General features: G+C 35.1%; 1 protein-coding gene across 3 annotated transcripts in view; it reads right to left on the bottom strand.

The window, feature by feature from the left end:
* The window catches only part of LOC150107623 (eukaryotic translation initiation factor 5A-1-like), a 67,596-nt gene that overhangs the window by 28,525 nt on the left and 13,031 nt on the right, over positions 1–26,040 (bottom strand). The window contains exon 1 of one of the 3 annotated variants that reach the window (XM_090391430.1): positions 16,149–16,363. The exons of the other annotated variants lie outside the window; for them this stretch is intronic. The gene's annotated coding sequence lies outside the window, so the exon portion shown is untranslated. Of the gene's footprint in view, positions 1–16,148; positions 16,364–26,040 lie in introns of those variants that run through there. 3 annotated transcript variants of the gene reach the window in all.

Below are 26,040 nucleotides of genomic sequence, written 5' to 3'. Positions count from 1 at the left end.
CCCCCCCCCCCACATCCCAATATACACACAAAATGGAGATGAGTATTAATTATTGGAGCAGATAAGATTATCCTCACATCACCTCGATAGAAAACAGATCAGTGTTTAGGGCACTAGTTGTGGAAGTGAGGTTTCTCACTATCCTTCCATGGTTTATTCAAAGGTAAGTGGTTGCTGATCAACTAGTGGGATTACAGGTGAAGAAATAGTCTACATTTAACTTTAACACCTTAAGGACCACCAAGCAAGACGAGCAATTGGGTGATATACTACCAGAAGTGTTGATAGACTGGAAGCATGGGAGTTACTTCTGGAGCATAAGTTTTGAGTACAAATGTGCATAGGATGGGAAAGAAACACTGTCATTATCAATAGACTACTACAGGTATGTTGTGGGTTATATTTTGAATAGTGGCATGTAGTGGTTATCTATTCAGAAAATGGAGAAAAATGATGCCAGAAGGTCAACTATCTTTAAGAAACATCCTAATAGCACCGTAATAGCACAAATTAAATTGCAACTTAAATTGTCAACTATCTTTAAGAAACATCCTAATAGCACAAATTAAATTGCAATATATTTTTCTTCCATCTCCCATATGAATATGGGAGATGGAAGAAAGAAACCAAAGTGCTCAATGGCCTCATAAGAAATCAGAAGATATTTCTATACCCAGCGCTTTGTATGAGATTCAGGAAAAAAAAAACACATACAGATGTTACACCTAAAAGAGAAAGCATGGCCATCCTTGCGGGAACAGTCATGTCTTACCCCAATGAAAGAAAACATGCATAATGCCCACAACACTCCTTTCATGTTAAACAGCAGTCGTCATTCAATTATAGTAAAAGCAGACAGACCACTATGTTGGGGTAACAACTTTTAAAATAAGAACTATTCACTGCAAGTTTGACAATCATATAAACATGTTCAGGACAGTGGACATTGTAGTTTGTGCTTCTCATCAACACCAGCCACATAGAAGAGAAAAGAATCTGTTGGTTTTAGGACACGTAACTAATAATTAAGAGCAACATCTATTTGGATGGTATATTTGAATTACTGATTTTACTATGGGTGCCAAATTTAAGGAAAAGAATAAGCACAAACAGGGCTCGACAAATACGATTGCCAACTCAGATGCAACAAGTGGATTTTGTCAGCTTGCAAGCAGTTGCAAAATGCACAAAACAGAATATTTATTTAAATAACTTCATACATAAAATCTTTTTAACTAAGAAAACATAGATGTAGTACTACTAACTATATGGAACTCCAATTGATTTGAGACATAAAAAAAAAGGGGGGGCCCTTGGTAAGTAGTTTTATAAGAAAAAGTTTCATTACAAATTTCTAATAATTTACAGCTGTATTATTATGGCTGGTGCAATTACATGATTTCAATGAAAGGGAAGAACTGAGAAAAACTTGTGCACACCATCCACTCTCCAGCCAAAAAGCTGCAGGTTCGAATCTCGCAGTGGGCATGGATGTTTGCTGAGTGCGCCTTTTGGGGAAGGTAGCAAAATTGTGGATTTAGTTGATTAGTTTATAGGTAGTGACGAGTTGGCATTTCTTCATAATTTTTGATAGACATTCTGAGATGCCTTTCATATATATGGTATAGGAGTCCAACGGGCTTCTTCCTGTCTGGGCTGATGTGTAAGGAAGTGGCTAATGATAGAGTTGTTTTTGCATTGTATCCATTTAATAAGGCTGTAACTTTAATAATTTCCAATTGTTGTTTTAAAGATTCTTCAAAGGAACAAAAAATATGGCATTACAAATTCTTTGGTATCCAGAGCACACAAATTTTGTTCCTCTGAAGAATGTAATTTCTAGTATGGTTGTAATAACTGTACTGATGTCTTAAGATACTTAAGACAAAATATCTACATATTAAAATTTAATTACTGTGGTATATGTGTGAATTTTTAGTAATGATACTTGATTAAACTATCATTGTAGTCATTTCAACTTATACAAAGGAGTACTCAAAAGAAAAAAAAAAAGAATCTGAACTTGGCACATGCATTTTTAGTTACGGATGATGTCACTAGACATCTTGAGTGTGCAGTTTTCTGCACCAATCTGGTTACTTGTTCTGGGTGCTTTTTTTGTTATTGTTTCCAAGCAAGTTTGGAGACTTTGTGATGGCTGACCACAAGGAAGAGCGAGTGTGCAAGAAATTTTTTCTTTTGGGTACAACTGCAGATGAAACTATTATTATGCTTCCACAAGCCTTTAAGGAATGATGTTTTAAGTAAAACAGATCTAAGAGTGATTTTTCTGATTCAGAAATGGGAACATGCCAGTTGAAGATCAACCACGATCTGGCCAACCCCTGACAAGCAGAAATGATGAAAACATCAAAAATGTTTGCCAGACAATCAATGAAGATAGTCTAAAGATCATTGAACAAGTATCTGAAGAGACAAATTTGTCACAGAGTTTGTGCCAGGGAATTTTAACAAAGATTTGCAAATGAAACGCATGTCCACTAAATCTGTGCTTTATTTGCTCACAGAGGATTAAAAAAAAAAATAATAAAAAATCACACGAATGTCTGATCTCTCCTCCATGAAACTTTTTTTTTTTATTCCCACGGATAAAGAAAACCATGAAAGGGCAGCGATTTGTCGACATGGATGAATCACTGCAGCTATAGTAGTCAGCATTAAATATGGGGATAATCTTTAATGCCTGCAATTCAAGATTATCTCCATATTTAGTGTTGATACTATAGCTATTGCTTCCTTTCCTTGATTGTAATTGCCTGAGCATGCCATTTTGTTTGTTATTTAAAAGAATCTGATCTGTTTTAAAGTGAGTGGCCCAATTAGTGATGTCATACTATGGGCTATGACGTACCATGCATATCCTTGTATACCGAAACATGACTTCTTACACCAAACTTGCAGCACATGCATTGGTCTACTTCCCATTGATAAGAATGAAAGGGTCTGGATAATGACTCCTTTCTCATAATGTATGACAGTATACATATCACATAGGAAGTATATTATGCATAGTACTGGGACATTCTAAAAAGGTCAACTGCCTCTACTCAAATACCTTATTCATGAAGATAACTTCATATTCAAATTCTTTGCTTACACTTGGGAAAAAAGGATTAAAAAGAGAGGAAATAATACAATTTTCGTCAAATATAAAGTGGACGCATCCTTTTGTAAATATACTAAACCATACGGACAGAATGCTGCATGGGCAATATATCTAAGAGTATTAACTTCCAAATTACGAACCTCCTGTTCTTATTCTTTTTCACTTCTAAAATGCCAGCATGACAATAAATCCAAACACATACAGTTAAAATAAAACTCCCTTAATTTGTTCCAAAAAATATATATATATATATATATATATATATGTATAAAAAGGTAAAAATAATCTCTTTGCATTCATTTCAAAATCGGTGATATAAACAACTTAAATGATTCGCACCTCACCTACAGGCCATTCAAATATGATTTCCCTGTTTTTGATGGACACCAAACTACTTCCATGAATGTTATAGTCCACTGCAATTGTCCAAACTACATTTGGTATGATTTCTTGTCACACAGGTGACACGTGCTTTTGTCCAATCCAATATTCCTTCCAAGAGGATACCTCATCTTGAATCTCCTTCTCTAATTTAAGATTTCCTTGCCTCATTATGTATCATTCATCTACTGTCTCTACTGCTCTTCCCCAATTCTGAAAATCATTCCGACACTTGACTTCTTATCCTTGAAGTCCAATTTCCTGCAATTCAAATACCTTAATAATGAACCCATCTTTTTTTTTTATTTACCGTATTTTCCGGTGTATAAGACACTTTTTTACCTTAAACTTAAAAGCGTCTTATATAATGAAGGTAAAGATTGTTTGCTCTTTTCAAAGTCATACGCACTCCCTTTTATGTTCCAAGATCTTTGTAGGCGGTTAATGGTGCAATCAAATTGATGCGTGACCTTCACGTGAACTTCTAGCGCATCATTGGCTAAGAACGGGGAGTCCCTATCCAAGTTTCATAATATCTTATCCGAGTAATCAGTTACCGATGTTTATCAGTATTGAGATATTTTGTGTTCAGTTTGATATTTCCCCATAGATTTTAGTGATGGAAAAAAACAGGCGACATTCATATTCTTCAAGTTACAAATTGCAAAATATGCAGAAGAACATGGGAATAGGGACATTTTGGACCTCTGCCTACAGAAAAAATTATTAGAACTTGGCGTGGTCAGATTTTGTACAATTTGCATAATGAAAAGCGCGCAGAACGTGGAAAAATTGAGAAGTGGCAAGAACTAGAGACCGAAGTTTTGAAATGGGTGCAAGAAAATCGGCAAAATGGCATTGCCATTTCAACAAAAATGATTCGTACACATGCAGTTTAAGTAGCCTGTGAGTGTAACATTGAAGATTTTAAAGGTGGTGCATCATGGTGTTACTGTTTCATGAAACGCAGTGGACTTTGTATGCGTACAAAAACAAAAATCAGCCAAAAGAATATGAAGACAAAATTATTTCTTTTCATAAATATGTGATTCAACATCGAAAAAAATTACAATTTTGAAATGGTTTAAAGTTTAGATATTTTCCCAGAAAATTGTATTAAATTTCATGAGTGCGTCTTACACACCAGAAAATACGGTATGTTGTGTCCATATGAGAGGTTGGTTGATCAACTTATAGTACATCAGTACTGTATATGGGTAGTGGGTTGGGAAAGGAAGAACTTGTTTACAGCATCTCTTCCAAAGAGTTTAGTACTAAGTGGGGGAATTATTGATATTATTTCAGATGAGCATTTCCCATGGAAATGCTTGTAGAATATACATATTGCAGAAACCAAACATATGAGTGAAAGTGGGAGAAGTGAGTTAGTAAGAGATGGGTCATTAATAAATAATTGCTCTCCCCTGTATTGAGTCAAGCATTCTGAGAGCTTTTTAGGGGCATCACCCCAGTATTCAATAGCTGGGCAAATTTGTGATTTGAATAATGTTAACATCTTGAGCAAAAGAGAAATCCTAGTTTTTTTTTTTTGAAGCTGAGGATGCAATGGTTATGATGTGTTTATGCCAGGAGAGGTTTGATGTTAGGGTAATTCCAAGAAGAGAAATCTCAAATAATCTGGAAATTTGGGTATCGTCAAAAAGAATACCGAAAAAAAAAAGTTCTTTTTTTTTTTTTAATGAGAAATAGAACAGAACTGGGTTTTATCAGTATTGAACTTGATGAGGTTATCTGAACCCCCATCAGAGGATGGCTTAGAGATCAGAATTGAGGACAGTGGTGGTTGATGTTTGTTATGTAGAGTAAGGTTTATCAAATAAAAGGGAGTGTAATGTGCTGTCGTCTGCAAAACTGTATTGATATATATCAGGAAAAGGGTTGGTAAGAGGATAAGGAACCATCCAACATCACACATAGTGTGCATCGAGACAGCAAGCTGGCAATCCAACTACAGAAAGTCCTGAGACAGACCAAATGATGGTAGTTTGCTTAGCAAGCCTTTGTGCCAGACCCAGTCAAAAGCTTTGGAGATGAAGTGCAACCACTTGAAATTTGCCAAACTTCATGTCATTTGTCCAGAGATGGGTGACGTATGTGAGCAGATCTTGATCAGCAGCAATGGAATCCACACTGGCAGACGTTTATTAGGTGGATGCCTTCAAGGCAGTGTAGGAGATGGGAATTGATTTTTTTCCATTACTTTAGACAGGAGTGAGGTAAGCAATATAGGGCAGTAGATGGATGGCACTGACTTGCCTTCTTGGGAATGGGCTGAATATAAGCCAGTTTCCAGTTATGGGATAGATACCAGTGGAGTAAGAGAGTATATAGACAACATAGGATAGAAGTCAGTTCTGGTGCACAAACTTTCAGGACAATTGGAGAAATGCCATCAGGGCCAGGACTTTTTTTTGTGTCTAATTTGGACAGTATTTTTCTGATCGCTTCCTGGCAAAAGGATATAGGGGCACTGTATGTTAGGCATATGGAATGGTTGGGGTGTATTTACTATTGTCAGTTATGCATACATTGGAAGCAAGTGTGAAGCCAGAAGATTGGCTTTTTCTGTGGGTGATGATGCAATAAAGCAACCTAGGTATCTGGGTATGATAGGGGAGGGAATAGTGTTGGGCAGGCTGATAGTTTCATGCTTTTTTGCTCTTTCGAACTGTTTTGGAAGCATTGATTTTTTTTTTTTTTTTTTTTTTTGCATCTATTTCAGGCTTCAGGGAGTGTAAGCTTTAAAGGAGGATGGGATTCTTGATTTTAGGTAGTTACAATGTTTGGTTTTTCATTTCTACAGCCTTGGCACATCTTTTGGAGAGTCAGGGTTTAGTTAGGGAATGGCAGTTCAGATAGTGTGGGGAATTATGTTTTCATGCTGGTTAGGATTACTTTGGTGATAAGTTCAGTGCATATCTTTGGGTCAGAAGGCCGGAAGCAATAGTTAGTTCAACCATGGAAATGTAACATAGAAGTTGTGGAGCCTGTCTCACTTGACACTGTTATAATGCCAAACTACTCTTGTATGGGAGTGGCTGTGTAAGTGTTGCTGCATGGGAGAGGAGCTGAGCACTAGATTGTGATCAGTTAACTCAGGGGGTGGGGGAACACTACTTTGTGTATTTGGAAGGGTCATTGGTGAGGAAGAGATCTAGGGTATTTGGGGAGTGGTTCGGGTTATCTGGTATTCTAATTGGTATCTGAACAAGTTCTGTAAGGTCGTTAGTGATAGCAAATGTTTCAGCATCTCTGCCTGCAATATGTGTACAACTGGAGGAGGAAAGCCAGCTGGTGTTACATTAATCTCTCAGGAGATAAATTTCAATGTTGGGAAAGTGGGACTGGAGAAAATCAATTTTTAAGGAGAGGAAATTAAAGAGTTCAGAGTAGTTGGTTGCATTGGGAGAGCAATAGAGATGCAAATGAATTTGACTGAGTGGGGAAGGGATATTTTCAACCAAAGTAGGACAATTCGAGGTTAGGCTCTCTGGTAAGGTATGCCAGAGCAGATGTATGCGCAGCACCCTTGGGTCAAAAGCAGTTAAAGAGTGTGTAGTTTGGAAGGTTGAGATAAATAGTGCTGGGAGGAAGTGAGATTTGAGTTTCTGCCAGAAAGAGTAGGTGGAGTTTGGTAGACTGAAGAACGTAGTAGACACTATTAAAGTTGGAGTTTAGGCCACAGATGTTGGCGAGATGGATAAGCAAGGTTCTTGCACATTTCCTATGCAGTGCCTGTACACTAGTTTCCATGGTGGCTACTAGTACTGTCCCTTGATTTTTTGCACCAATTTAACTTTCTTGTAGTTGATCCAACTGGTGTCTCCATTTTGATGTTTTTCTTCAAGTTCTCTTTGTAGATGGCACCGTTGTTCCCTCCGTGCAAATGTCTTTGAACTTGTTGATTGCTGTTATTAATTTAGATTTGCCTGTCGGAGTATCACAAGTCACTTTTATGAGGTGTGGAAAGTTCCTGTCTTTTCTTTCATTTATGGGCCTGAAATGATGCCACCTGATGATTACAACCTAACCTGAACAAAACTGAAGTAGCATCCTTTCATTTAAGTAATATCCAGGTCAACTATATCCCAAAAGTTTACTTCAGAAATAAACAAGTGAAATTTAACAATAATCCAAAATACCTAGGAGTTACCCTAGACAGAAGTTTGATATTTAAATATCTAGACAATATTGCTGGAAAATTAAAAACTCATAATAATAATAATGCATAAACTTGCTAGTACTACTGCACTGTCTTTGGTCTATTCTACAGCAGAGTATTGTGCTCCTGTGTGGCTGAACAGCGCCCACACTTCTTTAGTTGATGTCCAGCTGAATCAAACTATGAGGATAATCTCTACAGCTTTAAGATCTGACACTGGCTCCCAACTCTCAGTAATATAGTCCCTCCCTCGCTCCGCAGGACTCAAGCCTTAAGCAAATTATGGTCAAAAATAATTAGAAACAGTTCCTTGCCTATCCACCAAGACATTTCCTTCCATACTTCACAAAGACTGAAATCCAGGCACCCTGCATGGAGGAGTGTAATACAAACAAACGACCAGAACTTTGACCTATGCGAGTCATGGGGAGAGTATTGGTTTCAACATACCTCCAATCTTCAAACACCCATTCCAAATCCGACATCTCATCTGGAGGGCTTCAATCTCCCCAGACATGCATGAACCACTTTAAATCGGATCAGAACAGGACATGGGTGATGTAAGCATCTCCTGCATAAATGGAACTGGTCCGATACTCCAAACTGTGAATGCGGAAGAGGGATACAGACTATCACTCACATTGTGCATGAGTGCCCTATCTACTCATTCTCAGGTTCTAAAGAGGACTTTTTTAACCTGACCCCAGAATCCCTGCAGTAGATCCGTGATTTAAGGATTAAGCTCTGACTCCTGATTCTTAATTTTGATGTTTAATCATTTCAGCCTAGTGCACCCCTTTTAATATGATTTTTACAATTGTTTGTATGCTGTTTTATGGAATTTGTATATATTATTCTGAGACCTGTATATCATACACTAAATAAAATAAAAATTCCCCTGCAATTTGTTGATGTCTTCTTTTAATGACTTTCCGTTTTCTGTCAGAAAGTTCAAAATAACAGCGTTGAATTTTTTTGTTTTTGACTTCCATCGAGTCATATACTGGTGATGTGATTGGGTAACAGAAATCATTTGCAGGCAAAGCTGAAGTTGCATTGTGGCGCTGGTAGTCAATTTGTTTGAGCTTAGCTTCCACTGCTCGTATTTTGGAGGAAAGTTTCATTCATAGGATTGATGTGCTGTTTGAGGTTTTCGATTCATTTGCCTATGTTCAGGAGTTGTTTTACAGAAGGGAGCTACAGCGAATCAGAAAAAGGGCTGGCTGAGGTAGATAAATAGCTTGTGTGCCGATTTGTCTATTTTGGTGCAGGAAGCATGCAGAATATATACCCTCCACCCTTTTAATATCTGCGACATCATTTTTACAGCTGCAGCATGCTGTGGGTTTGTGGTGGTGATTGACGTTGCTGCACTGGCGAGACACGGGCTGCTCGTTCGCCGCTGGCTTTTGTTGCAGCCATACGTACAGTAGGTATTATGGATGCTTGCACGTTGGTGAATCAGAACTGGAAACATATACGATTTAATGCTATAAGTATTACAGGTTGTGCAAAGTAATCGGCTCCTCAGTACCTGCTGTTAAGGTAAATATCACACTTACATTTACAGTGGTAAAGAACACAGGTTGATTAATGCTCTGTTACAGTTCATTAGCAATGTCACTGATAATTCCATCATTTGCCTTAAACACATGGGATTATCGAGCACTGTTTCATAGGTTCAATTCCAAAATCACAGATAACAATTTCTACTTGCTTTGCATTCATTCCATATACTGCTATCTTTTAGAATTGTCTCCACACTTGTTTTTCTTACAAAGCATAAATCTTTGAATTTAATGTTAATAAATCTTTCTTCTCAACTTTCTATTTATCAATGTTACTAATGTGACCTTAATATAAATGCCAAAACATGCAATGTTTTCAGTAAGTTCTATATTTGACAAATTATTTTAATCATTTACCCAAGTTTGTGCATGAAGTATCTACACAACTAGTCCACCCATACATAGAGGTGGATGACTTCAACACCAACGGTCTTGGTATCACATAATGCAAAAGCACATTTATCACTATGCATTATGGCAAGGCTCACTGCATACTGGTTTCTGCATTTATACTTTAAACATTTTACTAGATGGGCTTAAGAGTCAAAGCTGGATAACTGGGAGGAGACCTCCCAGTTATCCAGCAGACTGACCAAGGATTCTGACCTAACATCCAATCCTGTTTGGTATCTATCTGGATACTGAATGAAAGAGGATGGGCTGGCAATTTGGCTGACCAAACTGCAATCTGATTGTTTTAAACCATACTGCAAAATTATGGTACAACATAACAGAATTTCATGCTGGCAGAAGCATCACTCTGTTTTCATCAGGGAATCAGGATGAACAGTGAAAAGTCAGCTACTGGAACATATCCCAGCTCAACACCAGCAGTGTTGATGCTGCCATTCTTGAAAAAAAAGTATGAATGGAAAAGAAATTAAAGTATTAGAAGAGTTGGATAAGTAGTACTAAGATTGACATGATAAATTTACTGAAACAAAAGACAAAAACATATTCAGGAATGGGGAACTGGACAATGAGATTTTATGCCTACAGTCCCACAGAAGGTTCTACTAAAAAAAGGGGGAATTTTTCGAAGTATTAGAGAAGACAGCTGACAAAAAAGAAAAAAATTTGGTCCTTGTTGGAAATCTAAAGAACAGACCAGACAAAAAAAAATATTTCGGAAAATATCAAAACTAATAATTCTGCTGGATTTCTGTTCATGACAAGACTAGTTATTACTAACACAAGTTCCAATATGCGCATAAATTCAAATGGAGAAAGATGCAAGAAATAATAATAAAAACCATTGACCATGTTATTATTGTTGATGGTAATATTTTCTCAATGGTTTAGGACTGAAGAGTATAGAGAGGATTTGAAATTGGAAGTAATCACCATTTAGTTTTCAGCAGGATAAAATTGAATTTTTTATTGAAAACAAGTGTGTAAGAAAGTTCTAAAACATATCAAAGTTGTGCAGCTTTCAGAGGTGAACTGCACACTCAATTACACAATCATATATAAGATTAAAAACAAGAACCACACCTTTGAGAGAGATTCAGTGGCCTGAAGAAACCAGATTGATTCAGCCAGAGAGAAATGCGGTGAGGTTGTCCAAATATGGAGGTATACGTTTTACAATGGCTAGAAGGCCTGGTCAGAAAATCAAATTCCAAATGAGTGAAACTCGGAAATTTGGTGGAAATAGTATTGATCTAAAGAATGGACATCAACTTTATAATTATGGCAACAATCCACGATCCAGGAAAGAATTGGGTTTCTAATTAACTGCTGCATAAAAGATCAAAATACATTGCAGAACTCGATCTTAAAATAAAGACATAAACTAAGAATTATACATGTTTACGCACTACCCTCAGACCACACAGAGAAAGAAACAGATGCATTTTATGAAACACTAGACGAACTGATAAATAGCAATGATTCTTTATAATCTTGATGGGAGCCCTCAATGGTCAAGAAATTCACATCTAAAAGCTTTTAACAGAATGAAAATGGAGAAAGCAGAGGTATATTTAATGAACATTTTCTTCAAAAAAAAAAAGGAAGAATCAGAAATGGCAAAGTCCAAATGGAGAGGTGTTTAATGAAAGATTATATTTTAACCAAACCAGGTTCCAATTCACCTTAGAAGTAAATAAACAATTAGCCTACATTTTTCAATTTTCCAGAAGACTCATACAGGTCATTATATCTATGTTGAATCTCATCACCATACTAGTCAAAAGGCTGGAAGTATTAAGACTTTAGTAAATTGTACCCATTCTTTATGTTCTTCAGGCAAACTTTTACAGGAAGAATTACGACATTAATCCCGCCTTTTTATCTAATGCTTTTAAGTCCATTTTTTAAGGATTCTTTCATCATAAAAGCTTTTAACAGTTATGGTATCTCTACCTCTTAAAATACAGAAGAACTTTCATTGCTATCCTTTATGTGAACGGCATTAGTGAAAGTTTTAAAACCACTGAATATTTTTGTTGCCTTTCATCCTATCAGAAAAATCTTCATCTTTCTTACTCCTAAGGACAAGCTTCTGCCTCTCAGTTATCCACGGATTTACCAGATTCCTTGCTCTTGTGGAATATCTTATATCGAACATACAGGAAAATCCACTTTCATTTGCCCAGAAGAACACAAGTTTTATATTAAATACAACAAGCTGAACAGCCTGGACTTGTGGAATATGCTATTGACACTAAACAGAGTTCATTGGAACAAGACAAGCATCATTCATAAAAGTAGTTTCCTCACAGAACATCCTTATAAAGTTAGGAAAGATCAGCAGATTAAAAAAAAAAAAAAAGTACTAACTTTACTTTGTCTATGTTTATATTTATAAATTTTTTAAAAAATAAGCTAGGAAATTGATTTTTTTTTAGTTAAATTAACCACTCATGTGATGCCTTTTAGATTTGCCTGTTATTACTAAAATATAGAGCCAAAAGACTTCAGTTATTTTTTAAATTTCCATTCTGTGATCTTGTACTGACACTACAGCGAAAATTCCAAATTAAAGTTTTTAAGTGAGTTTTCCTTCATTTCAGTTAAGGGCTGGAAAATCTATCTGGTAATCCTGTTCTAGATTTACATAATTTTTATCAAATTATCTTAATCCTCTAATAATAAGATGGTTTTCTCACACTAATAATGGTTGAGGATTTTTATCGTTCAAACAGTTAAAATGTTCCTGCTTCAAATACAGTACTTTTATCATAGATGTTAAGTTAGCAAATACCACTTGACAATACTTTTATAGTTTATTTAACTGTTCTTTTTCTTACTGCAACTAAAATTTTTTGGTTCTTATATAGTTTCCCCGAAGAAGAAAACTTGACTGATAAAATATACAATAAACCCATTAATCTTTCAAGTAACAGAACATTTAAATCTAAACTAAGTATCTAAACTAAGTATATCAGTTATTTGGAAAAGGATTAGCAAAGATTCCAAATAACAGTTGTTTTTGTAAAATCAGTAGTTCCTCATCAATAGTATACTATCGTCTGACAATTCAGAACTAGTATTTCACTGAAGTTTTCATTCTTATTATCAACAGCAACTGATTTTTTTCTTGTGTTGCATTACATTTCAGGAGCCAATGTTTTAGCATGTCTTAAATATTGTTTTCCATAACATTCAACTTGTGTTTCTCATTTCCAAAAAAGGAAGAGGTGGGTCCCCAGGAATTGTTTACTTAGATTTATTACTTCCCTTTCAAAGTGATTAAATGCCATATCTGTTAGGATATTAATACTCTTATCTTCTACACTTGCTTGATTTGTTTTCTTTGAATGAAGGTCACCATAAGATAATTTAACCTTGTACACAACTCCCAAACTAAAGTCAATGCGCAAGTACTATAGCTTAATTTTTCATTAAAAAATACTCATTATAAGCACTTTAATTATGTGTAATGTATAGTATTATTAGCAGATATAAAGCATCAATAGTAAATATTTAGTTCAGTAATCAGCATTAAAAAAAACAAGGCTATCAAAACCTACATCTAAGAAAGGTATGGACAAATCTAGGACTGTAGAAGCTGATATTCTGGAAATTTTAGTCAAGTGCCAGGTCTTTACTCAAAAGAGAAAAGAGCAACATATCCATTCACTATCACACCCAATGTACATACAGAAAAGCCAGCAACTTGGTTTCAGAAGATTGTATAGCAGGAGATAAAAAATCAATCACTTGAAATTTCCAAAACTCTTTATCCAAAAATAGGTTACATAAATAGAAAGTTACTCTGTTGTTCAATGCAGAATTCACACTGATAGTCATTTGTTAAAGGGTTTTCTCTAGTAGTACTGTAGAAAGATTTCTCCACTTTAGTAATGGGCCGATGCAGGCTAATTTCAAAACCTCTGTAGCAAAATTAAAAACATTTGAAAAATGCTATTAGGGGACTAATAAGTATCCAATTTAAATAAAATTCTTCTGATCTGTTTCTGTCAAAAAAAGATGTTGAATGTTGAATTCAAAAACAGGTCATATAAACAAGTTTATCTCTTTAATAAAATGTTCAGATGAACCTAATTATCCAGAAAAGTGTATTCATAGAATACTCTACATGCCAATGAAATAAACTCCTAAGGGGGGGGGGAAATACATTACATGGCAAACATTAGACCAACCATTAAAGAAATATAAAATAAATGGACATTAAAGTCTTCTGATATTTCCGTTTATCAACTGTGGAATGTTAATGGTTTCCCCATTCCTTTAGAATAAGTGAGAGAAACTGGATGGTAACCTGACGGGGAATGGCCCCCCCCACCCAGAAATAGATCGAGTATAGGCTGATTTCCTGGCTGCAGGATATATACCAGTGGAATAGATGAGACTACAATGTGATACAGATGTCAGTTCTGGAGTATGAGTATCAAACTTTAGAATAATCAAAAAATGCCATCAGGATAACAAGACATTTTTCAATTTTGGATAGTAGGAAGGCACTTATCAAGACTGTTTGCTAGAGAAAAGAAAGAAACTATTTTTTTACTAGAGCAAAAGAGGTGGAAACAGGATTTGACAAAATTACAGCCAACAATCTTGGCAAAAGACCGGAAAGCATGAATGCCATTTAGACATAATGCAATTTCCTGCTTTTAGCCCTTTCAAAACCAGTTCTGGATGTGCTGATAGGTTTGCTTGCAGCCATTTCAGTTTGGCATAAACAAAAAAGGATAGAGATTTTGATGTAAGCTATTTCCCCCCCCCCTCCCCCGATCAGAATAAAAACAACCTAAAAAGGAATTGGCATGTCAAAGATCTTTACATGGCATTCTTATATTTTATCAACGATATCAGAGTCTAAACAAAGCAAGTACAACAGTATCAGATATTCTGAAGTATATCTGTTTGATTATTTGTAAACACAAAATTATAAGAAAAACATAGCATATGAATGGAAAACTATGAAAAGATTAATTATCTAAACATTTTAATGCTATGGCTCTTTAACAGCATCATTTTTGTCCAATAAGTCAGGACACGCATGCAATCAAAAGGCAGCCATTTTTAACATTGATTAACTTCCCTCAAATAATCACTTGCTTAAGATGAAGATCTTTATCCTAACTAATGCTGTGGTATCACTAGTTCCACACCTTCACCAGCTTTTCTTTTATTCTTGAGCTATGCCAATGAACCAAAAATCTAAAATATCTACTTTACTACCATACGTTCTGAATTCCAGCCATTCTTCAGTGGAATTCTGACAACCATGCTAAATGAAATGTAAATAAAACAATCTTGTATTACTTCTCACAAAGTCATCTTTTCATCCTTTCTTTTGAAAATACACACGATTAAATTTCTCTTCTGGGGGATAACTTGAACAATCAGGTTTTCATGGCATAAACTATGAATCTGCTGGCAGACTGAGTTCCAAAAATAACCACGATACAGTTTCGTTAGGACCTTTCAAGACCACAGAAATTTTTTTGTTTGCTCACAAGATATTAAAAAATCTTGACATATTTGCAATCTTATTATTTTTTTAATGTTCACTTTAATGGACAGTATCCAATTGTGAATCACTGTAAATAACATATGCAGATTAATTCAAAATTTGTTTATTTTGAGGTATATTAATTACCCCCATTCCCTCTGTGCCATGAACTGAGTAAACAAAAACATTTAACTTCCTACTATAGGAAAATTTTTCAAGGGAAGTATTTCACAAAGAAATAGATTATTTATTTGCAATTTAATTATTCTAGTCACTGATACAGGAGTCAGCAGACTTCTGTAGATCTTTTTTCTTCATGACCTGACATCAGAGATAGAGAGAATGCAGAAATGTCTAGCAAGTAGTGCCAAGAACAGAAAGAGGCACGAGAAAAGAGAAATGCTTGACTAAGAGAAAGAAAAATTAACCATGCATGGTGATCCTATTAAGAAGTGTACTTGTCGAGAGAGAGAGATGAAATCACGCTTCCAAGTGCAAAGATTAATGATATTAGCAAGGCTTTTAGAATGCATAAGGATAAAGTGAGAGTTGAATATTTTGGCTGGAATTTGAAAGGAGACAAGTATGGCATGAAAGAGTTAAGATTGAGTCTGCTGCCACAGTATGACAGTTGAGTTGAGGACAGCAATGATAGCAAGAGGGTCAATGCATAGGTTATTGAAGAGGAATAGTGTAGTTTATGGATGTGTGAAGCAAGTTTGATGGACAAAAGGACTTATATAACATGGATGCTTTGCATCAGAATGGATTTAGTTTTCTGAGTGTTTCATAACTTTTTTTTTTTATTTTTTTAAAAAATGTTGCTCCTACACATGAAAGGTTATTTGTAAACCTATATTATATTTTGAACCATGGGCAGGCTAAGGATATATATATATATTTTCTCTCTCTCTTTTAACCAATTTTATATTTTTTTGTATTTTTCACTTATTTTTTTACAGTCCAGAAATCCTGCTCCAAATATCACATGTGGAACTGTTCAACAACTTCAGGTCTCCACTAAGTGGGATAGTAGTCTCACACTGGGCGATACATTCATCTCCCACCTAAAGACAATCACGAACATCCATATCCATAGCAGAATTTAAAGCCGCAGCCTGTTGGTTGGAGAACGGATATGCTAACCACTCAGCCAAATAGGCTGGCAATTTCAATTCACAATGCTCACTTCTGGGAGAGAATGCACTGCATCTCAAGAGTACTGCAAATAACAAGGAATTCTTATAAATAATGTGATGTCAAGATACATATTGTTTTTATAGAACAAAATGGTTTAAGAAAAGTATTAATTCTGTGAAGGAATTTTGATTTCTTAAATTATGAATAAAAGAAAATTTTAGAACAGCCAATTTTTTTTAAGAACTCTGGCATGATTCTTTCTAACTTAATTATCTTCAAGTGCTGCCCCCCCCCCCCACAGATTATTATCATCTCATGGGTGGCATTTATACATTTGTTTGCCATGATATTCTAAGTATCAACTTAGTATCTCTTCATTCTGATTGAAACCTGTCATTTTACTATGGTCATTTGTTATCTACATTGTTCTAATTACACCACTCTGAACTTTTTTACTGTCCAACATTCCTATCATTGAAGCCATCTTCTTTTGTGATTTTAATTTTGGGATGTAAAGTACACAATCGGTGCAAATATCTTGGAAGAGGTAGAGGAAATGAGAGATCTGGGAGTGATTGTAGACAAGGACCTAAAATTTCAGGGATATGTTATTAAAATAGTGAAGACAACACAGCAGATAATGGGAATGATGCGGAGGACATTGACTTGTAGAAGTAAGGATGTTATGGTTCCTTTGTATAAGGCTTTGATCAGGCCACATATGGATTACTGTGCACAGATCTGGTCACCTGGTTTTCAAAAAGATGAAATTGCATTGGAAAAAAGTTCAGAGGCGATTGACTAAGGTGGTTTCTGGTCTCTGGAATGTAGAGTATGAAGACAAATTGACAAAATGCAATTTGCAGAAATTGGTGGATAGAAGGAGGAGGGGGAGATATGATTGAGACATATAAGCTGTTAAGAGGTTATTACCAGATTAATGTCGGGGAGGTTTTGCACAGAATGGGTTAGGATAGCAGGAGAACAAGAGGTCATTCCTGGAAGCTGTATAAGGAGGGTGTGAGCAAGGAGCAGGTTTTTTGCATGGAGAGTGGCGAGTGATTGGAATGCTTTGCCCGAGAGTGTGGTGTGTGCAGAGACAGTGAATATATTTAAGGCACAGTATGATAAACTGTGTGTGTATAACAGTAGACCTCCCACAATGAGTCTTTGACTCCATAGAGGTTTTTATAATAATAATTTTCACAACTTTAACTGGCCTTTTTTCCAATATGCATGAATCATGCAGGTAGAGATACTGAACTGACTGTCACCAATGAACTTACACAACTTGTTCATATATCTACCAGAATACTGGACAACCCTAACCACTCTCCCTATATCCTAGATCATTTCTGCACTAGTGACCATTTCCACATATCTTCTGGGTGCTGTTTATGTTTATCATTCACACTACTTCCTCCAAGAAGAAAGTTTTGCACAGACTTGTCCACATACTGTCTAGCATATAAGAATGCCAATGTAATCTTTGTAACTTCTCATTTCCTTTTGAACTGCATTATCCAGGGAAAAAAGTCCATTTTGTTCAAATTGGATAACAAGCTCCTTTCCCTGATGGCACCCCCCCCCCAATTTTTCCGAAGAAATGTTCTAGAGCATAGGTTCCCAAACTTTTTTGGGCCACCGCCCATTTTGCAAGAGATAAATTTTGTAACGCCCCCCATTATAACAGTTTTCCGTGTTCAAGCTGTTTGATATTTTTGACGTAAATAGCAACTAATGATACATTACTTCTTATGCCATTAAATTTTAAAAAAGAAGTGGCCAATATGTGCTTCATCTTGAACACAGTCATTGCTATACCGATTTTGGTGAAACGTAGCCATATGTAAAGATTGTAAAATGTATGCTCGAATAACATTATGCACAATTTCATACAATAGTTTAAATATGAAAAATGTGGAATATAGCCAAGTCATTTGCCCATCGACCCCTTCTCGACTTTTTATCGACCCCCTATATGTTACTATTACGTAATTATAATAGGACAAGCAAAAAAAGACGCTTATGTGAGTTTTTAGATTGTTTATTTTATAGTTACAGTGTTTATCGTATGTATAATATAGTATATATTATTATATTACTATTACTACTACTATCACTAGTAATATCACTGGTATTACAACCAGCGCTGCTCAACTCTTCAACATAGGGAAGTTTAGTTCGTGAATGAATAACGATTGAATTATAATATGTATGTTGATGAATTTTAGAACATCAATGCTCACTTGTATGTCGATGCACAAAAATGAGACTGGGATCAAATACTTATAAGTATCAGTAAATAAGAACCACGCACGTGTTGCAATCTCTCTCTCTCCCACTGCGCCGGCCGGCAGGAACCACCAACATCCATTTATTGGTAAATACATCATTTTGGCCTACTTGATTGGCCTCAGTAACTATTTTCATGACCTTACTCCATCTTACAGCTCCATGAATAGGACCTGTAAGATGGAGGTACTGATCCCACGATTCACTCTTAATTGCGTTGTCATTACCTCCATGTCTTTTGTCATGGAGGTAATCCAAGTTAACCGAATTACCCATACAATGATGTCTTATATTTTTCTGTCGACCCCTAACAATGTCATAGCAATGTTGATATCGACCCCTTTGGTGACCACTGCTCTAGAGCATAGGTTCCCAAACTTTTTCGGGCCACCGCCCACTTTGCAAGAGATAAATTTTGTAACCCCCACCCCCATTATAACAGTTTTCCACGTTCAAGCCGTTTGATATTTTTGAAGTAAATAGCAACTAATGATACATTACTTCTTATGCCATTAAATTTTTAAAAAGAAGTGGCCAATATGTGCTTCATCTTGAACACAGTTATTGCTATACCGATTTTGGCGAAACGTAGCCCATATGTAAAGATTGTAAAATGTATGCTCGAATAACATTATGCAGTTTCATACAATAGTTTAAATATAAAAATGTGGAATATAATTAAGAGATTGCATTGAATTAGTAAGAATCTTATTGTAATAATTAAAACACCTTTAAATATATTACAAAATTGTTTATTTCTAACTTATAAAGTAAAAATACAAAGCAAAAATAACAAATTAGTGTAAAGTTTCATACAATGGTTTAAATATGAAAATTCGGAACACATATTAAGAGATTGCATTACATTAGTAAGAATCTTATTGTAATAATTAAAACACCATCAAATGTATTAGATGGTTTATTTCGAACTTACAAAGTAAAAATACAAAGAAAAAATAAATTAATGAGAAGGATGAGCCTGGTGCATTTTTAAGTTTGTTAATATTGGGTTCAACTTTCATTAAAAATAGTCGTAAATTGCCATGCTCAGTTATATGCAATCGGTTCCTTTTCTTAGGTAAATTCACTACAGCACTAAACCCACGCTCAGCCAAATAAGAAGATGGAAATGCAATTAAAAATTTCTGCACTATTTCCCATAATCCAGGGTATAGTGTCGGTATTGATTTTTGAAGCCAGAACTCTTGGTATCCATTTTGAATTTTATTTTTAGTTCTTCATTTGTTGCGAGTTCTATGAGTTCCACTTCTAAATTTGATGATCATGCTGTGCTTACATGTGAGAAAGGATCTAGAACCCAATTTGGTATATTAATGTTTAGAATATCCTTGAATCGCTCATTGAAATCAGCATGGAGAATCTTCAAGTGTTGGCAGTATGTAAGTAAATCTTCCTTTTTGAGAGACACTGCTAATAAATTTGAAAAGTGGCTATATTCCCCTCGGCCCATATTCCGCTTGAACAGAAGAAGTTTCCCTACAAAAGCGGCAATAACGTTTTTTGTTTTAATTCATCACCTTGTAGTTGTAGATTGACTTCATTAAATATTTTATAGAGGTCTGTGAAATAAGCGATGTCATTTTTGGATGTAATCAGGTTGGCCTGCATCCGTCGTCTGTTTTCTAGGAACTCTAGTATCAAAATGTGCCATTATGTCCCATAGTGGATGGCATTGATTCCCCGACATATAAATTTGCCAAACATTTAGCCAAAATGCTCACACACTATACTGGCAACACACCATCACACATAGAAAACCTCTCACTCCAACACACTGACATAATGGTCAGTTTTGACTTCTCCTCCCTATTCACTAATGTCCCACTCAAAGAAACCCTAGAGCTCATCCAAGCCAAGTTTCCTCCCGATATCTCAGCGCTATTTCAGTTCACAATGAACTCAGGCTATTTCGTTTGGCAAGGAAAATTCTACAAACAGATAGAGGGGACATCCATGGGTTCACCACTTTCCCCACCCCTGGCCAATTTCTTTATTGAGACCTTTGAAGAGAAAGCCTTAAATTCCGCCCCACAAAAACCCACTATTTGGCCACATGGCTCAGATACACTCCACTCCTTCCTAACACACTTAAACAACCAACACCCCTGAGTCCAGTTCACCTTAGAAAAAGAGGAAAACAACACCCTCCACTTCCTAGACACTTTAATCACTCACCAGCTTGATGGATCTTTGGTTGTTTACAGAAAACCCACCCATACAGACAGATACATTCACTAGCAACCCCCCCTCCCCTCACAACAATATGGGGTTATAAAAACACTATAAAACAGGACAAAATTAATCTGCTCAGATGATGACGCCCTAACCACTGAACTAAACCACATCCTCAACACTTCTTAGCCAATGGCTATAACCCCCAAAAAATACTAAAACCAGCAAACCACAACCCCCTCCACTACATCCAGGACACCTCTGAGAAAATAACCAATATCCTCAAAAAATATGACCTGACTTCTTGTTATAGACCATATAAAAAGTTGGCATCCCTTATCCACTCTACCAAAGACCAATCACTTCCCCTAGACCTACCTGGTGTATACTAGGTCCCTTGCAGCTGCAAATTGTCATACTTTGGTCAAACAGGCAGGACAGCAAATATCAGGATTTCAGAACACAAAGACTACATCCTGTTTCACCTATACAGCCCCACTCTGGGCTGGCAGATCATGCCTTAGATACCTACCATAGAATTCGTTGGAAGAAAACTAAAATAATATACAGCAGCAAGTTTAAGTACGAAAGATTATTCAAGGAATCATCAGCAGCTCTAAAAAACGTTCCAAACCTCAACAAATTTGGGAGACTTACATTATGAGAACTTCAGCCCAACGGCCAAGACAACCAAATTAGCCCGCTAGAGGGCACAATTAGGACTTTAGGAACAATTAGTTTCTTGCCTTCTTCCTAATTTGCTTTTGTTAGTGCCTGCATGCACATGCCATATTTTTATGTTCCTGAAGATGGCAACGTGACGTTGCCAAAATATTGAAGTTATCCATTACAGTTGCTTTAATTAATATCCTTTTTATGCGTTGTTAATTCCGTAAGCTAATTACCAGTTCTAGTACCGATTCAAACAAATTGTAAAATTGATTCAGATTCGATTTCAAATACCTTTTTGAAAGCCAGCAAACTTCTGTGTGAAGCAGCAAACAATTGAAATCATCATTTTCACTACAAAGTTGGCTAAACAATCTGTCACTCAATGAATTGCTTCTAATTGACTATTCTAATAACATAATGGAGTGATGTGTGCAGGTGTTCACTTAAATTTTTCGCAACCAAATGTTGACAATGAAGAACACAATGTATAGCGAGTACATTTGGTACTCGCTATACATTGTGCACTGGAGCACCATCAGTAGCAGCAGACAAAATGTTACGAATAGGAATGCCGCTCTCTCTTGAAAAAACTTATTCATGACATAAAACAGATTCTCCCTTTGTACCCACCATTATTATTTTTACTCGTAATATTAAATTATGTGAGTAAAAATAATAATGGCAAGAAAGAAATAAAATCGCAAATTTTAGTTTGCACTAACTTATATTGCTAACTAGAGGGGAAAAAACAAAGCAAATATTATTCGAAACTCATTATACTTTTTCTGTGGTTATGTTTTGTAGGTTTGTTTATATCTTGCGTAATTATTTTATTTATTAATTATTATTTATAATTATTCAGACAATGTCATGGTCGGACAAACAAAACGCGCTTGCGTGCAAAATAAAAAAATTGAACGTGGCATACAGGATATTTTAACTTCTATTTTTTATATACTTAAAAAAATTATTAATTTTTTGCTATTGTAAAAATTGATCGTGCCATACAGGCTTTAGTCTATCCACGCAGCAGGCGAGTCTTAATTAGTAGTATGCCGGTCAACTATTACGTAGGTAATTCACTTAATTCAGCATGTTTTGACAGGAATATGGGTGCTTGCAGTGACTTGTTCAAAGCATGAATACGATGATATCGCAAACAAGTCAATGCATGCAAGTCGATTTGGGCTAGATTTCAAATCTATAAATACCAGTGGTTTAGGAATAAGTTTCATTATTTTTTGTGCTTTGCCAACAATCATCAATCGAAAGTGTGATAGATAAGTGGAGTCATACAAAGTGTAAATTAAATCTTTTTGTGAATATCTTTGGAAATTTTATTACTTCATTATGTCTGAATATAAGAAGAAATGTCAACAGTACAGTACTGAGTATTTGAAATATGGTTTTATTCAGTCTCCTACAAACCAATTATTACCCATGCATAATAATTATAAATAATAATTAATAAATAAAATAATTACACAAGATATAAATAACAAACCTACAAAACATAACCACAGAAAGCAGTATAACAAGTTTCGAATAATATTTGCTTTGTTTTTCCCTCTAGTTAGCAATATAAGTTAGTATTAACTAGGCTAACTAAAATTTACGATTTTATTTCTTTCTTGCCATTATTATTTTTACTCGTAATATTAAATTATATAAAATTGGGTTTATTTTTGTACAAATCAATTAGAAAAGTGGTTTTATATATATTTTGAAATGAAATATAACGAATATATTTGCTACTGTAAACATAACCTATTATACATACATATATACATGCTCTATTTTCTTATTGACATATGACATCTATTTCTATCTGACATGGTAAATTTTCAAATGATTAAATAACTGAAATAGAAAATTGATAAAAAAAATTGATTGTGTAAGACAGGCATAAGATGAATTAAAATGCAATATTTAAATTTTAAATGATTATCTAATCGCAAAATCACGAAAATAATTAATTTTTAAATATATATTATTTTCTTCTAAAAAGAGCCACCGACCCCTAGACCCCCCCCCCCCCCCACACACACACTTTGGGAACCTATGCTCTAGAGCAGTGGTTCTCAAACTTTTTGAAGTCTGGGCGCATTGTATATTTGTATATTGTAGGCGCACTATATACAAATTTCTGAGAAATATGCTATAATAATTAAGTCAAATATTACAGGAAAAAATATATAAAATGAAACATACCTTAAGTTTATTCATTCTTGTGTTATGAGAAACACGAGCCTGTGTCCTAGTGATTGCTTCAATGTTTGGGCATATATTTGAAAGGTAAACTCTCATTTCCTCATCAATACATTGAAGAGTTCCTTTCTTTTTACACTTAATTGTGGTGAGGGTAGAAAATCCTAATTCACATAAATATGATGTTGAAAATTGTAGTAAAATGTTCAAACTTTTTTAGATATTGACACATATTCTTCTTTTATAGAAATCCAAAAGGCTTCAAGAGACAATTCCTCATGTTTAATCATCAATCCACGATCAGTGGATATAGCGGCCAGTTCTTCTTCTGTTAATGTTAAACCAAAATTACTTGAAGTTTCCATAAATGGGTTTCTAATCCAATTGTATTGTTCAGTGTTAAGTGATGGAAAATAAGAACTCAATTTTTCTTCTAAACTTGTTAAATGTTCAACTATTATTGGAAGTGTTTCATTTATGCAAGTGTTAACTTACCAATGGAAACATTTCCAAATTACCTTCAACAGCTTTTCTTTTCCAAATCTGTAGTTTTCTCTGAAACGCTTTCATTTTATCAGTGGATGTGAGAACATTTTCTTCTTTCCCTTGCATGCTAGTATTCAAAATATTGAGCTGCTGAAATATATCGGCCAAATACTGTAACCTGGCAATCCAAAATTCACACCAAAGGAGGTTACAAAAATGTAATTGTTTCATCTCTTCAAAAAACGCAAGAGGTTCTTGTCGTAGCTCGTGTACACGGGTAAGTACTTTCCCTCTCGACAGCCGTCTGTGTTATGAATCCATATTGATACAAAGCTTTTCGAATAAACGCGATTTGACAGGTCTTCTTTTAATAAACTTTACCACCTGAACAACTTGATCTAAAACTTCTCTTAATTTTTCTCCCAATGTTTTTGCCATCAAGGCCTCCCTATGAAGAAAGCAGTGAGTTACGATAACATTCTCATTTTGTTTTTTTTTTACAAAAGATGTAAGGCCCTTAACACAGTCTACCATGGAAGGGGCTCCATCTGTACAAATGCCTACACATGACTTCCATGTTAACTGCCATTTATCAAGATAGTTATTCAAAATGTTAAAAACGTCCTCACCATGTGTAGACATACTTCTTTGCAAAAAAGAAACTGATTTACTATTTGATCTTCATTAATAAAACGGATGAATGCTACGAGTTGCGCCTTGTTGGTAATGTCTATTGACTCATCAACTTGCAATGCAAAATTTGAATACTGAAGTTTATTACTGCATACATTTTTCTCGATATCAGAAGACATTTCTATAATATGCCTGTGAACTGTATCATTGGACAGAGGAATCCTGTTTATTTTCATTGCTGCTTCATTTCCTAGCATTGTCATGACCATTTTTTTGCATGCATGCAAAATAAGTGACTCACCTAAAGTATGATCTTTCATGTTTTTTGCTATCAGTTCTGAGACTTGATAAGTGATTTGAGCTTTATCAGAAACAGTCATTATACTTTTAAAAGAATTTGCTGCTTTTGTTTGCTGTTCAGACAATCTCTTTTAAAAACTTACAGATTTATCTTGTAAATTAGAGTGTATAGTTTTAAAATGTTTACTCAATTTACTAGGAAGCAATGATTCATTTGCTATTTTACATCCACATACTAAACATAGTGGCAAAAGATGATCTTCACATCCGGTCCAAGTGAAACCAAAGCTTAAATAACCTTCATTATATTTGCTTTTGCTCACTTCCAGAATCTGATTCTTCAATATCACGCTTCTTTTTGAGAAATCTATCCATTTTATTTGGGTGTATTTATCTGAAAATAAGTAATATGCACATAACATCCACTTCCAACACTTTTAAAATAAGTAATATACACAACAAGAATAAACCATATTCTTGTTCTCTTTGCAAGAAAAACTGCTGTTAATTAACATAATAATGATGTGTTGACAAAAAGAGCGGTATATCCGCAATGAAAAGGTATAATAGAGTAACTGTATTTATTTTTATATCTGGACACATTTCTCTGAAATACCACAGAGCGCACCCTTTGAGAACCACTGCTCTAAAGGCTTGGAAATTAGCCAACATTAAACTCATTCCTAAGGTCTTTCACATGAAATTGTTGTCCAATATCTCTTCACTTCTAAAATATAGGAAAAAATAATTACCACTGCACTTCTTCGTGACCTCAAAGGCCATCAAAATAATGATTGCCAACATGAAATTTGACACTGTTACAGAGAAACTTATTTATTTTTGGATAAATGGCATAGGGAATTGCAAATGATTGTCCTCTATCTAAGGCATTTGATCTGGTTTGGTAAAAACATCTATTAAAAAT

Source organism: Typopeltis vanoorti, chromosome 4, assembly GCF_054136105.1.
Source record: "Typopeltis vanoorti isolate ZY-2024b chromosome 4, IOZ_Tvanoo_1.0, whole genome shotgun sequence".
NCBI classification, from domain to species: Eukaryota; Metazoa; Arthropoda; class Arachnida; order Uropygi; family Thelyphonidae; genus Typopeltis; species Typopeltis vanoorti.
This window is presented reverse-complemented; position numbering and strand designations above follow the sequence as displayed.